Genomic DNA, 19,719 nt, shown 5'->3' with positions numbered 1-19,719 from the left:
AACTCGAAACTTGACTTCAAAAACATTGATTCGATTTTAAAAACATTGACTCGATTCAGAACTCTTTGGTCGACTTGTGACTATCCCTAACGGTGTTTACTCATTTTCATTTTTGTAGAGTACAGCGTCATCTGTCATGCATCGTAAAGAATGTTCAATACAAAAGTTACGTCTTTTTTATTGAGAATCCGAATCTGGAACAAAAAATTGGGTTCCTATTTAAGATTAGAAACTTAATAACATTCCCTACCCAGAGGCGGGGATAGGCGGTGGATTATGGTTTAATTTATACCTCTTTTCGAGACGAACAACTTTTGGTATAACTGTTTTAAAATCCCATTTGCAATTTTACAGATATTCCCAAAAACAGTTTTAATGCCTCTTTTTTCATGTGGTAAGCCATTCGATTTTTTCAATTACAGCGCCATCTATCACGCAACGAAGAAAATGTGCAATACAAAAGTTAAGTATTTTTTTGACGAAGTAACAGAATGTGCAATAAAAATGTGTATTCCTATTTAAGATTTCAAGTTTGAACCCCTCCCACCCCTGGGGGATGTAGGAAGGGGATCGAGTATGGTATAATTGGATGTCCTGCTTCGAAAAGAACAACATTTATTACAACTTTTTTGAAATCCGATTTGTGGTTTTCGAGATATTTTCAAAAAGAGTTTTAAAACAGTTAATATATATAAAGGTTCACCCTGTCTCAAAAATGTTGAGCGCATTGTTTGTTGCATTTTGAGGCAAAAATTTTCTAAGTCCAACTTCGAGTATCTTCAGAAAAGAGTAAACCAGGTTCGAACCTCGAAGACAACCTTTTTCAATCGGGATAAATTTTGCAGGTGTGGTTTTCAAGTTTTAAATATAGGACTTGTTACCAACTGTATAAAAAATCAACATTGATTGAAATACTTAATGATACAATATTTCGAAACTTTGTATGAATGTCACCACATATCTGTTTGTCATTTAGCTCTCTATACGTAATGGAACATTTAGATACGTAAACGAATCATTTCATATGTAAAAGAGTGCTGAAAGATGAGACATAGAACATAAGTTTCGCCTGAGTACTAAAATAAAAATCAAAGTAGAACATAAATAGCGTTTGCAGTGGACATGAATGTCATAATTATCTAGAGAGCCTCCATATATCGCTAGAAGCATCTTCCGAAGAGCACTTGTGTTAGTTGAGATGTAAACCGTTGACTTTCAAATTGTTAGGTCCTAATTTCGATTCCCATCTGAGTCAATGCCTTTTTATGAAATTATATTTTCAGCAATGCATGAAAGAATACCTAAAATAATGACATTAAAGTACATCAGTTTTATACATATATAACATAATCATTGCATAGTAATTATTATGGTTAAAACATAACATCTGAGATTTTCACAGGACGTCGGTATTATATATGAGAATGTTAAATACAAATTAAGAAAATCGTTTAATAGCAAAAAATACATTATGTAGTATATTTATTTGCAGCTATTTGTCATATATAGGTTACTTCTCAACATTCATATTACAGCATTTCATTTATGTTCTTCAAAAATTATTCGAGGCATGAAAAGAGGGTATAAACAGGGAATCCAAAGTCGGAACGCTCGCAAGAAATTCATGAACCCCAAAGGGCATGCGAGCAGGCTGGAATTATCCTTATGAAGCATGCCACAGCAGAAAGTCTTTACATAAATTTTCATTTCAATACCTGATATATGCTTTCGCAATGTGGAAGTGGTGATGCCTTGAGTCGCTTTGTCTCTCTCTCTCGCTCGCTTGATCACTCTGTATTTATATATATAAAAGTGGATGTATGTGTGTGTTTCAACATAACTCTAATATGTCTAGAGTAATTTTTTAATCATATTTCTTACAATCTGGAAAAGAGTACTGTCGGGTTACATATCAAGAATGCTATAAAAGGATCGATATCAGTATCGAATCCAGTTTCGTGGACGCTTCGGTAAATAGTTCTACTTTCAATTCAAGTCCAATTAACCTCCATTAGCATCCAGGGTGGTTACGTACCGACGTAAAAATATAGAAATCAGCCGATATTAGAGTCGAATCAGTAAGTATTCAGCGTCGCTAACAGTGCCGCATTTCCCATTAGTCCAACTAGGCCCGTGCCTAAAGGGCAACATATTTGAAGAGCGCAAAGTTTAAAAATTAACTAATATTTTCATTTTTTCGTAGGAAAAAGTTAAAAAATCAGGAGCAAATATTCTATTTCGTGAACATTCCTATTTTACTATTATATTATGTTTAATGGTAGAGTAAGAAATGTAAAAAAAATCAGAACATTTTCCCCATTTTTTATTTTTTGTTTTGTTACGTAGTTGTAGCTGTAGCATCTAGTGAGTGGTATTTACCTGTAATAAATTCACTTATTAAGCATATGCGAATTAAGTTTTATTTTTATGTTAGAGATCAAGGGGTGGAGAAATAAGTCTTATTGGGAGCGCCAAGAGCAAACGTTCATACGGACGGCGAGCTTCTAAATGCAGCACTGGTGGCTAAATTAATTGGTAGAAATTTTAATGCCATTTAAGACCAAATTTAGTCCTAGCGGTGGCAGTATCTGTTAGCTCTCCTAGGTGGAATGAACGGGTCTGACATCAAAACTATAAAAAGAAGACCGACGTTAGTGTCGAATCCATAATTTTGAGGGGCACTTAGATAAAGAGTGGCACTCCAGATGCCATGTAAGTTTAGCCCCAATTAGTACTCTGAAGGTATGTGTGATATTGTAGCTTGTGGATATAATTGAAAATGACCAATATTAGTGTCGAATCCATATCTTTCGGAGTCAGCAAGTTCATTGGGAGCAATTCTGATGACATTTAAGTTCTACTTCCAGTAGGAGTAAGTTCCTCTAGCACAACTAATAAGGAGAGTCGAAGGGAGAAACACATAAAATGATTCAAAACGACAGTTATTAGTGTAGAGTCAATAGTTTGGTTATCACCGAGATAAATAGCAACATTTTGGAATGAACATGTCAGCTGGATTTTGAATTTACAGGTATTGATCGAACAGCTCTAAGTGTTTTAATGTTTCTGTATAAATGAATATTCCAGCATAACTCTGGAATGTCTGGAACAACCTTTACCAAACTTTTGGGACATATCACTTTTAATCTAAGAAGAAAATATTGTATTAGTATGAAATTATGGAAGTTGGGAGGTGTGACATGTAAAAATAATGTAAAACGACTGATCTTATTGTTTTATCCATAATTTTCTAGGTCGTTGAAATGGATAGTGATGAACCCAATCAAATTTGCATCCAAATTCATCCCATCTTCACAGGATGATGGCCTGGGATAACTGAAAATAAACTCTAAAAAAGTTCTGAAATATTTGTCGATTTCGTAGTTTTCGAGGTAGAGAAAGCGTTTCTAATAACTTTGAAAGGTAGTTTATGCCCACCTCAAGATGGGTTCTTTAATCATATTAATTTTCACCGTGAGAAGAAATTACCATTTCAACTTTTATATTAAGCCAAGCATCGCAATCGATGAAAAATTGTGTGAATGTATATTTCGTCTCTTAAATGAAATAAGACAAGTTAAAATCAAAAGATTGAGTGAGTCAACGGGTCGGATGGTAAGTGGGTGAAATGGGCCAAGATTTGTGAATGGGTCAGTGGATCGTGGGTCAAAAGGACGTGACCTACTGCGAAACACAACTCACTGTGACTCACATTAACCCACTGGGCCATTCTGTTCAGTGCATTGTACACAGCATCTTCTGAACACTGGTGAGCTTGTCTACATTTTACTTTCAAAATCTCCATTTTTCTTTATTTCATTTGTCCCTAACGAAAAGAGATCCGGTACTTTTGGATTTTGATATTCGCAATTTTAATAGTGGCAATAGCAATAGCAGTTCGATATTGAGATGCAGGCTTTCAGAAGCTAACTGCTGGAAAAGATATTTTTGAATCACCTGTAATATATGAATTATTACGGTATATAATAAATTGAAAGTAACTATGTCTCGTGATTATCACGGTCAAATTGCAAAGTCAAATGAAATGACGTTCGGTATATAATCATTCCCCAATCCCAACTGAGAAGTTATCATACACGTATCGCTTTCATTATCATACATATCCTTAGGGAGGAGTGGGGGTCAAACTTTTTTGAATATCTCACAAACCGTTTAACTTAAAAAGCTTAAATTCAGTATATAACTCTTTAGTAAAAATAAACAGAACGGGTCCTGGCATTTTTAAAATTATTTTTCATGAGCGAGGGGGTGATTTTCTATATATTGGAAATTCGTATCGGTTGATTTGTAAAAATAATGGAAAACGATTAATATTAGTTGATAAACAAATTAGAAATGAAAACTACAGTTCTTCTATACCTACTGCATTCTATTATAATAATTGTTGAAACTGGTGTTTAATATATGGAGCGTTCCAAGCATAAGGCAATCAAGCCATAAGCTGTGAGACATATGGCTACAAAATTTATATTCCAAGCTTAATTATATGGTCGTTTTTATATTAGTACGTCATGCATAATTATATGCAAAACTATTTTTTTACGCTGGTCTACTTTATCTTGATTTGAAACTTTCAAATTTCTTCTATTTTCTACTGAAATGTATATGTAACCCAACACAGAAATAACTATATATGATAAATTTAAATTCATATTAATTCGAATGATGAGAAATACTTTTCCATTGTATATCGTAAAGGTCAGATCCACAGATTGGTGCTTGAGCGATTGACAGTAGAAGTTCAAACTCCGATAAGTGACAATTTCACAGTCTTGTATTATTACAAGTTTAAACTCTTTAGTCAACGGATAGGAGGATGTGGGTCAGAATTGATAACGATGGGTTTTGCTGGGTCGGAGTTGGTCAAAACGCTTCAAAGTGGTTCATAGTTAGTGGTGGGTCAGAGTGTGTCACGATTTTTGGTGGATTAGGGTGGATCAATAGGTCATTTGTGTGGTGAGTGATATTTGGTCATGGTCAGTCGTGGATCAAATTTTCATTGACTCACACCATCTCTCCTTAAAATGGTACTGAAGAGAAGCCACCGCGGTGGTTCAGTTGTAGAGCATTCCACTCCATCGCTTGGCGTCCCTGGTTCAATACCAGCTCGCGCCGTGTGGACTGTGTGGTAGACAAACTTCGTTCTCGTGGGATTTGTCGAGGTTCTTCCGTTTCCTTCTACTTTTGTCATTCCACCATTTATTCACTTCTCATCATCACCGTCTCCTGTAGCCTAACAATCATATGCTGGAGACGTAAAACTGAAAGATTTCATTTCATTTCCTAAAAAGCCTCAACTTGTTCTTCTATTAGAACCAAATGAAAAAAAAACAAGAAAAATGGAGGTCTTGGAAGTAAAACGTAGACAAACTTACCAGTATTCAGAAAATGCTATCTACAAGGCAGTGAGCAGAATGGGTTGATGGGTCAATGGGCCAGTGTGAGTCACGGTGAGTGATGTTTCGCAGTGAATCCCGTGCTTGTTGACCACGATCCACTGACCCACTCATAATCTTGACCTATTTGACCCACCGACCACTCAATCGCTGATTTCAACATGTAGTCTAGCATTTAAAGGACGAAACATACATCTACAAATTCTTTTTCTCTGGCGTGGGAGACCCGGGATCGATTCCCGGCGGGAGCTCACGTGGTTCGGATGCCACTTAAACTGTAGTTCCATTAACTGCGTTATTTTTGATATTAAAGATGAGTAACAACATTTGCTAAAAAAAAGTTAGCGTTATTTTTCTTCCTGAAATATATACAAAGGAAAAAATATCTCTTGACTTAAAATACAGCATGTAGTGATAATTAATTGGTCATGTAGATTTATATACAAATTAGTAAGCAAGAGCTGGCTCAATAAATCCCTACCTCCATTTATCGCTAGTTTGGTCATTTTAAAGCCATGGAACTTGAAACTTGTGCTGAGTTCTTCAAGATTAAGAGTTCTTAATATACTTCAGATTCTGCGATAACCAAATTCAAGTTTTATATTTGAAGGGGATGTGACCCTATCTATTGAATAAATTTGTGTTTCAGCACATAAGGGCAAATCTTTTTTCTAACTTTCAATACCTTGCACTTCATTGCACTTTACTGTATTATGAACTATTATTTAATTTATTACAGAGTTTGTCACACTTCGACATTTATAGGTATAGGTGTATTCATTTGTTTTAGTTATTTATATAACGAATATGGGATAGTTACACTTTGAACTGCGACCTCTGTTTTCTTAGAATTAAATATGAGTATTTTATATGTAAAGAAAATATGATTTCAGTTATATTAAAAGGCAGTATGGTGACCATACTCAAATAACTTAAATCCATCTCATTGACCATAGCTGTTTTGAACTACAATTGAAGATAATTCAATTGAGTTTTCAGCTGTAAACCTTGTTATAGTTTTTATTAATGGTAGAATTTAGAACGGTCTTTACATTTATAAAATTCTAGTTCACGTTTTTCGCTTGATAAGAACAACAAAAAATTTGCAGAATGTCAAATCAATTACACTTGTAAACATATTTTTCTTTTATCTGTTGTTCTTCCTAATTAAAGAAAGACAACAGAGTGAAAGCAAGAAGTTTCAAACACGCGTCGTTTGGATTATAGTTATGTCCTAATTCAATGAATTACGGAATAATGTAGCATATGCTCCATTCTTCGTAAATATATGTGGCTAATAGTCGTAAGTTTCAAACTTGTAAAATAATGTACTTTTTTGTCTTTCTATTAATTTCTTGATATTTCTATAGTGTCTTGTTTGAACTTCCAAATAAAGATAATGCATTTATCTATCTATCATTGGTCTATTAAAATACTTAATTAAATCGAGAGGTGATAGAAAGGTACTATCCCGCGAAGAACGCATTTTCTTCAAGTTTGACTATTAAATTTACATAGTTTGGAAATCTCAGTTTCATACTGTGAAACGATACTCATTTCTTAAATGTTGTTGTTGGTACTATAACTCATGCACCAGATTCGGATTCATATATTATAAACTTTTAGCAATGTTACAGATATTTGGCAGAAGTTATGTGAACTGTTAAGCAAAATATGCCGCCTTTATCCTTCGCCCTTCAGTGGTACCAATTTAATTGTTTATCCTGATTTTATTATCCTACTACCAAGAACAATGCTGTTATTTGGTTCGTCGTTCAGCCAATGATGTATGTTTTAAGTACACAAGGTCTTTCCATTCCAACATTTACCTTGCGTATCTCACACATTCCACTAACAACCAATCACTGTTCCAAAACAGAAACATTTTTGCAAAATTTTAAACACTTTCAACTTGTTTATGATATGTGTTATACTGGGAATAAAATGTTTTGGTTGGTTTTTAAGGAACAGTTTTTCTTCTCATTTTCATACGTATGTAACATCTTTCCGACTTCTATCTTGTACTAATTACCTTGTAAATAAAGAGCTTGAAATGTTTAGTTCATTGATAAAGCATGCGACTTGTCATAGTGAGGTCGTAAGTTCGATCTTGTTTGGGTCAAATATCTTAGTATGTTATGTTAAATTCCTCAATACATTAATAATTGTATAAAATAACTACATTTAAATAAGTCATTTGTGTATATATATTCATCCAACCACTTCAGGACATAAGTAATTATTATATTTAAAATAAACATCTGAGATACAGTGAGTGTTTACAGAACGTCGGCATATTATTGTGAATGTTATACACAAAATAAATTTAAAAGGGATTGCCAATACGTATTATGTGTTGTGTGTTTCACTGTAACAACACACTCCAGATTATGTCTATAGAAATAAGTATTGCAACCGGAAGTAACAGTAATTTTAAATCACTGTCTGTTTTGGTAGAATGTCGTCGTTAATCATTGTATGTTATCTACAGACACGGAATCGTTTGAAAAAAAAAAAAAACTTCTCGCCATATGTTACAATTTGCTTGATATACTAACAAACTCTGAGATCGGAAACATTCCCCGTTCTTGCTCAATTGAAAGCAGTATTGACACCAGAATAATAGTAAATTTGACCTCTTCTGCTTTGAATGGAGCATTAAAGAGGGAAATGGAACTTATTCTTGAGATATAAATGGAATACAACGAGATATATTTTGATAGTTTTTTTTAGCATTTGTGATCTCAGGAAATCAATATCGCAGCGAGAAAAAGTAACACTTCTGAATCACGTTTATCTTTAACAGTGTCTTGTTGTTGATAGTAATTATATATTGTATCGAGAGACTGATTTGTTTGAATGAAACTGCTTCTCGATATCTATTTCCCTTTCTGTTCCATGACGATAAAGGTTAAAGAGGTATTCAAAGGGTAAGTAATAGTGTATTGAACCAGTTCCGGTTTTCGTAGCGTGTTGTGTATAGTGACGGTATGTTGGCATTGGAAGTGGAATTGTTTGGAAAAGTCTAATTCTCACACTAGAATTGTTTGTTATTGTTTTCGTTCTATAGCGGTAAACGTAGAAACCGAGCATGGCTAATTTCAACCGACTTAGGTTCGAATAGGAGTTGGTAGAATGTATTCTTGAGACGCTGAATTATTGGTGGAATATTTTCTTGGGACAGTGTATTCGTTGTAAAAAGCCGTATTTCGATATCACCTATTGTTTTATCTATCAAAATAAGTATTGAAATAGGAAGCAATGATTAATATGAAACACTTCCTATTCTGGTATAATGTTGGGAATAATTATGTCATGCTGCCTTAAGACCCTGAATCGTTTTTAAAAAAGAAATTCAGGTATAGGTTATTGTTTTCGTTCTATGGCTATGAACGTTCAAACACAATGTGGCTAGTTTTAACATTCTGCTTTGAACAAAGCATTATTTGAAGAAGAAGGAAGGTATGTTTTACCACTTTTTCTCTATCGGAATCAGTATTGGAACCGGAAATACTAGTAAATTTAAACAATTTTAGGTTTTGGTAGAATTATACTGATAGTAACGATATGTCTGTTGAGAGGCTGAATCCTTTACCAAAAACCGATTCTCGCTACCTATTGTCGTTCTCGTTCCATTGCGATAAACGCTGAACCGTAATTGGAACCAGAAGCTATAGTAAATTTTAACCACAAACGGTCTTAGTACAGTATTATAGATAGTCATGATATGTTGTGTTTAGTCTATGGTTTGCACAAATTGCTTACCACTATTTGTTAAAATTTTCTTTCTATGGCGACAAACGTTGAGATCGGAATTGGGTAATTCGAACCAATTCTGGTTAGAGTAGAAGATTAACAGAGGAAATTCAATATATTCTTTGCATGCCGAATTAATTGCAAAAGACTGTATCTTGTAGTATTTACTGTTTCTATTCTACGGAAATCGATTTTGAAATGGGAAGTAATAATAAATTTCAACCACTTGCGGTTTCGGTAGAATATTTTGGAAAGCCATGATGTTGTCTTAAGACGGTGACTCGTTTTCAAAAAATCAGTTCAAGTTATGTTACCGTTTTAATGATATGAAATGAAAGTTGAAACTGATATTGAAACCGGAAGTAATACTAAATTTGAACCACTAACAATTTTGGATGTCATGATATGCTTGGTTTACACTCGAAAGTTTTTCAATAAAACCGCTTCTCCCTGTATATTCCATTTTCATCAATAGCATAATTTGAACAACTTCCGGCTTGAATATAATGTTAACGAATGAGATGTACCCTATTCATTTGTCGCTGAATCAATGACAGGAACCTGCTTCTCGATATTACTTACTGTCTTTTCTCTGATACCTGTTAACCGACACACAGATAAAGTGGTTATATAAAACTTCTGACGTTTATACACAGCATAGTTTGGAAGTTTTAAAACTCTCTTTGTGTTTCACGAATATTATTAACACTAACATACCAATATATTTTTGTAAATTGTTCAAAAATGTAGAATGGGAACTAGTTTTTAGAAGGCCTCTTGCTCTAATAGTTTTGTGAATGTTCAGATAAAAAAAAAACAGAAACCTTTCTATTTTGCATCGGGATAGTAACACATAAGTTATTTCTACTGTATATCAACTTCACGCACTAAAGGAAACTTGTGACTGCACGAAGAGGCATTTGCTGTCTTTCAAGGTCAATACAAGAACAGGAAAAGCTAACGTAAGAGTACCTCAATACGCGACTCCATTACTTCGATACAACAGAACCATACAACAGCCTTGTTTACATCCAGAACACTATTGTCTACGACGGTTAGTGAATTTCTTAACTGGGTGGAAGCATCGTAGCAAAGTTCTATGAATAAAAACACTGTGCTGAGTAAAGAATATTCTGGGTTGTTATATCTTGTGTGTGAATGAAAGAAATTATTAATAAATGCAAGAAATAAATCATAATAATATATGTGAACAGATAGGTATGTATTTTGAAATAAAGAAACGAAAGTGTAAACGTACATACCCGTATCTGACTTTACATAATCTATACTAAACCACGGTCACTAATCTAAGATAATGTAGGAGAAGATGCAAGAAAGCAATTAATAATAAAAATATGAACATGTAGAAATAAATTTTGCAAGAAAAAGTCCCCTTGACAGGACTTGCACCCAGGTGTTTTTACTCCAGACGCTAAAGAGCTACTACCAAAGTAACCTTGTAAATGGAGATTTGTCTATTGTATTTTTATTACGGATAGGCGAAATTGGGACAAAACGACATCGGAGTCGGTCAATTGTTTCAAATAATATATGCGTCTTTGCATAGCACAATCCCTTCCAGAAGGTCCAGACAATAAGTCACATGATCGGGAGAAAGAGTTGAGTTGAGTTGATTTTGAGTTTATCGTCCGTTTCAGCAGCAAGGCTATATGAGACGTGGACCTACTGATTAACGTGGAATCCGAACCACATGAGCTCCCGCCAGGAATCGAACCCGGATCTCCCACGCCAAAGGCGCGTATGCTAACCGCTTAGCCACGGATGAGCTCCGATCTGGAGAAAGAAACAAATGTGTAAAGATATATATATATGACTGCGCCAGAGATGGCGTGGGTCAGTAAAAACTTGATCTACGACCCACTGAGCCACCGTCCATCGTGATCCACGACCCACTGACTCACCGCCCACGATGACCTACTCTTATCCACCATGATCCACAACCCAGCGTGACACACTATCACCCACCACCTACCGTAAACCAGTCTGACCTATTTGGACCAACTCCGACCCGCCAAAGTCCCATTGTCATCATCTCTGACCAATGATCAGCTCCCATCTTTCACTTACTAAAGAGTTGGTTTTTAGTTTAACGTTGTTTTCAGCAGTGAGGCTCTATTAGACGATACTACTTAATAACGTGGAATCAGAACCACATGAGCTCTGTCCGGGAATCAAACCTGGGTCCCACGCCAAAGGCGTGTACGCCAATCTCGTAGCCACGAAGAAGCTCCATTGACTAAAGAGTTCACATCTGTAATAAAAAAGGTCTGTGAAATTATCATTAATCGGAGTTTGGATTTCTACGGTCCATCGCTCAAGCACCGCTCATTTACAATACGAATACCCAAGTGAATCTTACCTTCACAATATACAATGGTAATGTGTTTGTCATGGCCAAAATTACGATTGGAAAATGGGATGAGATTTGAGAGCCTCAAATCAAAGTAGACCAACGTAAAGAACAGAAAAAGCTAAAATTTTTCATATAATTAAGAATTGCGTGCATAGGGCATCTCAACAAAATGCATTGTTGTCTCCGTACTTTCTTCCCCTGTGAGCACTAGGATTAATGAGTATGTAGAGAGCCGGTAGGCTCTGTAGGTCACGGATACATTTGGTTCGGTGCCACAAAGTGAAGTGTGTTCGAACAGGAGTCGCAAACCCGATCGACGGTGCTGAAAGTGTAGTCATTTCTCGGGTCACCGTGGGCCACTGGAGAGAATTCCTGTGGACATCTTAGAGTCTGTCTTTGACTCTGCTAGATAATTCTATGGTGTATATTACTCATGAAACTACGTCCATTATCCAGTAAGATTCTCAGGATGTGGCGAGAACCGGTCCAGAAGCAGGGATTGCTTACTTTTGAAGGCGCGTATCTCTAATGACCGACGGGTCCCTAGAGCATTGTGGGTACGGGTCAAACATGCAGACACGCTAGTTTCCTAATATGACAACTGTGATGTCATATTTGAAGTCGTTGCAGTCCCATGTTCAGGATCGCTCTCGGCTATTTTCCCCATGCGTGAGTTGAGCCTGGTTTGGGTGTGCATTATGCCAGGGAACAATTTGAACTACGCCTCCTCCTAACAAACTCCTAGCTACCGGCTTGCTGTATATGGCAACTAAGCCCAAGAATACACTGTAACCAATAACCGTGAAAATAACTGCCTCCTACATGAAAAATATACGGTTTACCGTTTTTCTAAATTAATGGTAGCAGAAAGTTTTCCTTTCAGATGCTTGTGTCAGGCATGCTCACTGAAGAGAAAAAGCACATTTTCGAAGCGAGGATTGATTGCTCGTAGGTTCGGATGTGTTGTGTTGTGTTGTGTTTTGTTTTGTTTCTTTCTTTTGTTTGTTTCATTGTTTGTTTAGTGTGTGGTTTTCTGGTGTGACATATAGAGTAGGCCTACTACTGTTGAAGATATCCTGGAAATTCAACATTAAGCAAGGTATTGTATGGAAAAAGCACGATGTTAATATTTGAACTTTGTCCGGTCAAAAAATGAGGAATCACTGCAATTGTCCTTTAAAATTCCCATGTAATTAAGCTTGCAGTACGAATGTTATATCCATTTTCCTCACAAATGTATGACTTGATTGCCTTTATGCTCTGAACGCTCCATATAATAAACACAAGTTCCAGCAATTGTAATAGAAGGCAGGAGATATAAATTGCGAAGCATTGTAGTTTTTGTTTTTAAATTAATAATTGTTTCTGATTTTGTATCTCAACTAATATCGATCGTTTTCGATTATTTTTACATATCAACCCACAACCAATTTCCAGTATATATAAAATGCTGCTCCTTTTAATAAAAGAGGATTTAAAAAATGCTAGGGCATGTACTATATATATATATATAGTACATGCCCTATACATAGTACATATACATATATATAGTACATGTACTATATATATATATATATATATATATATATATATATATATATATATATATATATATATTTACATCAGCTAATGATTACGATATCAAAGACTATTCGAAGCTTTCTTGCACCCACTGGAAAACGTGAAGTGTATTAATATTTATTTGCATATATTGTTATTATATATTGTTGAAGTAGACTGTTCCCAAAATGCCCACCGCCTTCGATTTAACAAAATTTGAGAAATAATTTTCACTTTTTATTTTGTAGTCAATTTGAAGGCATTTAGTTATACTACCATTAAGAAACCCATAATAATAAATCATATTATGGATCAATCATTACGGAACAATTTCATGTGTTACACGCAGCAGTGCTACCAATCTTTGAAAGTTTCATTTACAATTTTTTCTTTTTCAATTTATTTTGTGAGTAGTTGTGCATTTAGTATAAAGGTACAACAAGATTTTCTCTGTCTCTCTCTTTCTCTGTCTGTCTGTGTGTGTGTGTTTCTAGTTTCCGTCGTAAGCGTGTGGATACTATCAGGTATACTTCCGTGTGTACATAGGCTAGTGTGTGTGTGTGGCTGGGGTATATGAAGTATTAATTCGGATCGCGTAGTGGAACTTATCGATATTAGTAGGTACATACGTGCGGCCGTTACTTCACACGATAACTTTGGACGAATGCGAATTTTCTAATTTTGCTTTTTGCAATAAATAAGTAGAGTGATTCCTCTCGTGGGAGTTCCTTAATGGAGGTGATTCGCCAACTTGAAGTGGTAGAAATGGTTCATTTCCGATTTTAGCGTTGATCACTATAGAGCGGAAACGGTAATAAATGGTAAGAAGCAGTTTTCGGCAATCGATAAAGGGTATCAAGCATAACTTTCAGCTTCATGCTTAACATCATCGTAAAATCGGAAGAGATAGAAATTAACCTACTATGACTTCTGGCTTCAAATTAACCTAGATAGTGGGATAGAAAGAAGCTGTTTTAGGAATTAATACAACGTTGTGGGAATAAATATCGTCTTCTCTCTTAAACTTCTAATTAAGTCGGAAATAGCAAAACTCAAGTACTTTCCATTTTAATGTTGATTAGAACAGATTAAAGCGATACTAAATAACGAGAAGAGGTTTCCACAAATCAATTAAGTGTCCCAAGAATATGTTCTACCTCGACTCTAATATTTCTACTAAAACTTGAATTGGTAGAAATCAATCGCTTCCGGTTATAACATTGAGCGTTATAGAATGGATAGCGACAAGGCTTTTATTGGTAATTCATTAAGTGCTCCAAGAGTATATTCCATCCCGGCAGTGATCCCTGTACTCAAATCGAAAGTGAAATAAATATACTAGAGCGTCTGGTTCCCATACCACTACACAAAATATAACATGATCCTCTTTAAGATTTTATTATTATTAGGATCACGTAGTGGAACTTGTAATATCGTAATGTTAGTACGTACGTACATACATACGTCCGTTACTTCGAAAGATAACATTTGAAAGGATGCGAATTTTCTATTATTATTATTATTTTTATTATTATTATTATTATTATTATTATTATTATTATTATTATTATTATTATTTTCAATAAGTAGATAGTGTGATTTTCTCGAGAGAGTTCATTAATAGAGGTGATTCGACAAACAAAATATGTCACGGGCTATATTTCGTGACCATTCTATATACTCCTAGGTCCTTAGTTCGAGTCTCCTTAACTTTATTGGAAACAAAATTTTAAAATTTCTTTCTTTGTTCTACATATGCATTGCTTATAGGAACAACAATCTTAATGTTTGATTGCTATTTCCTTTAAATTGTCCAATTTACCTCCAAGGAGTGAGTGATTCAAGGAGAGAGGAAATAGAGAGATAACGATTGGTTGACTAATGCATTCTAGTTTCATCCAAACCTGGAAATTATGTAAACACTTCGTTTTCTTTTTGACGTAAAACTTCGGATGATTAGTCAAGAAAACGCAAACAACAAACCACTCAAGGTTATGTTGCACGACCAGTGCATACGTGACCTAGTTTGCAAGAAACAGGACATTGGCTCGATATGAATCAAATAATCCCACAATTCAGGAAATATCAGTATGATAATGTCATAAAGTTTGAGTTAGGAGTGATGTGATGCTTCCGATCAAGTGAGATACCATCTCCCTAATATCCGACTTCTCCCTCTACCTCCTTAGTCAATCACTTATTTTGATTGTTGAAGTAAACATATTCCGGATAAGCAATTGCGTATGTCTCTTGTCCTATCTTTCTTCCCTCCTCACATTGACACGTGAAGAGGAGACTCATCCTTGTTTTCAAAAAATCCAGAATATCACACCACCACATGCGTCACCAATGACGGAGTCGGGCATAATAAAATGACCGAACCCGTGAAACATAGTGAGTTGAGTGCGATTGAAAGTATAGTGTTCGTCAAGTGTCAACACCTTGTACGAAGCCTACCATCAGTTTTTCAGGTAAATATGTTTCTGATTTAAGTAATTTCTTTTTCGGCAGGCAGCCTCGGAACAAATTCAATATGGCAAAGTTTTAGTGGAGAACTCTCAACTAAATTCATTATCTTTCAAATGTTAGAATAACTTAACTCTTTAATTGATTGGAAATTATTGCAATCAATATCTGTCATTGTAATTGGTAATTTTGATTTTTATTTTATTCTGTTATAACTTAAACCTGAAGACAGACAAGATGTCATAATTTGTCAAGGATGTCACAGTATTGTCTCAGTACTCCTTTGATATATTCTGAGTTTTGCAAACTATGTTTTCTTCTTTCTCTTTTCTTGTTATCTTTATTTTATTTTAATAAATTGTATTTTGTTAAATGAAGAAGGAGAGTTCTTCCTTTATACTAGATCTAAACCCATCCTTTCTAGGATAGCAGTGAAGGGTACAACTAGATGGGTGTATCTTGATCCCTATATCCCTAGACACAAATTAACCTGTAGTATCTCATTTTTCTCTGCCTTCAGCCGGGAAAACAGAGCCGTGAGATCTTTGGGGGCTCAGCCGGGATTACGCCCTTGTACCTTTCCCATTGCCTAATTGCTTTTGTTTAGAGTATGCCTGCCTCTATTTTAGTGTAAGAATGTTATTGTCCATCCATATTGTATTCCATGAATATTTTGTGAGAATATGTTAATCATTATTCAGCATATGGGCTGTATTTTTGTCACTAGAATTTGAAGTTCCATTCTGTTTCGGTCATGTCTTTCTTTATGCAGCGGACTAAGGTCAAAAAGTCAAAAACCTCACATTCATCGAGTGTTCGGCCGCAATGTTCACAAGTGCACTGTTTGCAATGTGGAGCTATTGCTAAGAATGATGAGGAATTGCAGAGAACGCCATGCCCAGGAAGGCCTATGGTTGGGTCATTCCTCCCTCAAGCAATTCATGAGGAACCTTTGGACACTACTGAATATAAGACGGTGTCGAAACCCGCACCGAAACCACGCACCGTATTCTCAGATTCATCCTCGGATTCCCCTGGGAACATGTCAAGTAGCTATGAATTTCATAACCCAATGGCTACTTCAACTCCTCAGGACCCTCTAAAAATACCAAAAGAGGAAGTTGCATCTCCTCTACAGATACAAGTACAACCAGGTGACATCCCCAATCAGGATGAACATCCTAAAGAAGAAACCCCTGAGGCTTCACCTTTCACACCTCGTGTTGAGTTAGGTACCCAGGAATCTAAGTTAGTGTGGGCTCCTACTTTAAACTTTCCTGTCTTTAAGGGAGCCAAAGGTGAATCAGTTACTCGTTTTCTGGCAGACTATGAGCTGTTATCTCAAGCATACCAATGGTCTGAAGAAAAGAAACTCTCCTGTTTCTCATTATGTCTTCGAGAAAGTGCTCAAGCATGGGAGTACGTAGTACGACCACGCATAGCAGAAATGCAAACGTTTGCAGAGTTGAAAAAACTCTTGATAACAGCATTTCCAGACGACCAGTATTTATCCTATCTGCATCGGGATCTTCTGAAGCGAAAACTCCAACCCGATGATGCAGTGAATTCTTTCGTTTACACTTACAAACGAGATTGGCTGCTAGTAAGACCTGACATTTCCGAACGGGAATGGCTACTTTATTTGCTTCGAGCTCTCCCTCTCCCATATGCTGAGACTCTTATGTTATTTGAAGTGAGATCATTAGAGGATGTTATTAGGAAATTACGAATTTTAAAAAGTGTTGACAATCTGAAAACACGTAGTACGTTGACTCCCTCGATAAGGGATGGTAGTCCTAACACGAAAACTAAATTATCTGCCGTTGGTGTTGTCAAAGGTCCACAATTAGGTACATCACTCCCCACGGTTCGTCTTAAGTTAGGAGGGCGATTGGCAAATGCTCTTTTGGATACGGGAAGTGAAGTCTCCGTGTGTCACGAAAGTTTAATACCACCCAAGCTTTCTATAGCAAATCGTCTTAAATCCACAGTTCGAATCCAGACTATAGGTGGAAACCTGACCGAAGTACTTCCAGTTGTTCGGTTATGTTTCTATTTAAAGGATCATCAAGGCTATACCAACCGTATGTGGTTAAATATGGCTTTGTTGAAAGGTCGCCAAAACGAACATAGTGTTATTCTAGGTAATGATTTTATCCAAAAGTATTCACTTGCCATCCACCCAAACTATTTGCTGTTGAAAACCCCTGCAGGTCAACCCAAGAGACGAGTTTATTTCTGGACAAACCGCAAATGTACCAAGTCTAGGTTTAGACCCAGGTTAAACTTATCACGTGTTTACTACTTCACACGTTCAGGTTTACCACGGGGACCTCCTGACATAAATGCACGCAATGATTCCAATGTGATCACCACCAGTAGGAATCGAACCAAAAACTCCACTAGAAGAGGAAATAAATGGCAAAGACCACAGCGGAAAATAAATTCGAGGAGTAGTCTAACCCAGAGTAAGTCAAGGGATTACACGTCTACCCAAGATCAGATGAAAGATAAACAATCACAAAGTCCAACAAACAACAATGTTGAAAAAGAGACTTTAGACGATGATGCTTGGTCTATCTTTAGAATTCAGGACATAGAAGAATATAAGCCATCAGTGTTTGTTTACACTGCTAACGAAATAAAGATCCCCGCCAAACAAATGGCGGTAGTAAAAGTAAGAACTGATTCCCATAATTTTACTAAGATGTACATTGAACCTAGTGATGAGTTACATCACCGGTTTCGATGTCTTGTACCACGTACTTCATATGACCCAAAATTAGAAGGTCAAGTGTTAGTACTTAACTGCAATCATGTGACCACCGTTATCGCTTCAGGTACCAAGATAGGTAAGTTAGAAGAATATGACGAAATTGTACATTCTGAATCTGTTGCTTCAGTAAATCGGTTGACTCGGAAAAGCGAAGATAAGCCCCAGGCCTCTTCATCAGTCCAGTCGGTGACTTCTGAACATGATGTAGCCACTGAAATTGACATCTCACCCGATCTCACGCCTGATCAACGGGCAGAGATTGTGGATTTACTCCGCGAATACCAAGATATTTTTGCCTGGCGTGTTGAGGATATTACAGTAACTCCAGAATATGAACATTCAATCGAAATGCTCACAAATGTACCCATAAGTACCGCACCATATAGAGAAACGCCGTCACAGCGTAAAATAATACAACAAGAAATAGCCAAACTTCTAGCTCAAGATGTAATTCGGCCAGTAAAATCTGCCTACGCATCTCCAGTGTTAGTGGTAAAGAAACAAAATGGTGAAAATAGACTCGTTTGTGACTTCCGAAAAATCAACCAGTACATAGTTCGAGACCAATATCGGGCCCCTCTGATAGATGATCTATATTACATTGGCAACTCTCAGTTTCTAAGCTCCCTAGACCTCCGCAGCGGATATTATCAGGTCAAATTAAAGGAATCAGACCAGGAAAAGACATCAATCATATGTAGTGAAGGTTTGTTCTGTTTTAAGACAGTTCCTATGGGTTTATCCACAAGTCCAAGTTGTTTCCAGCGATGTATGGACAAAATTTTTGCGTCTTTGAAATTCAATATCATGGTCGTGTTTCTTGATGACCTTATTGTATACGCTCCTGACTTTCCTGAGATGGTTAGAAGAATCAACTTAGTTTTTCAGAGACTAAGAGAAGCTAATCTGAAACTCCACCCAGGAAAATGCCATATAGCATATAACAATTTAGAAGTTTTAGGTTTCAAAATTGGGCGAGATGGGCTATCACCGGTTCCATCAAAAATCGAAGCAATCACAAAAATCCCCGAACCAAAAACTGTCAAAGATGTTCGTTCATTTCTAGGTTGTGTAAACTTCTTTCGGAGATTCATAAAAAATTGCTCCATCATAGCTAAGCCTCTCACTGAACTAACAAAACCTTCAGTTCCATTTCGTTTTGGCGAAGAACAGAAATTAGCATTCGAAACCTTAAAACGGAAACTCACAGAGGCTCCAGTTCTTCAGATGTTTAACCCACAACTCCCAACAGAATTACATGTAGATGGAAGCCAGAAAGGCATTGGATCGGTTCTCATACAGGTTAAGGATGGGAAAAGACATCCTATTGCATACTATAGCAGAACTCTCACTAAACCTGAGTCTAATTA

The sequence above is a fragment of the Thermobia domestica genome, chromosome 4 (genome assembly GCF_964235325.1).
Source record: "Thermobia domestica chromosome 4, izTheDome1.hap1.1, whole genome shotgun sequence".
Lineage (NCBI taxonomy): Eukaryota > Metazoa > Arthropoda > Insecta > Zygentoma > Lepismatidae > Thermobia > Thermobia domestica.
Note: the sequence above shows the minus strand (reverse complement) of the source record.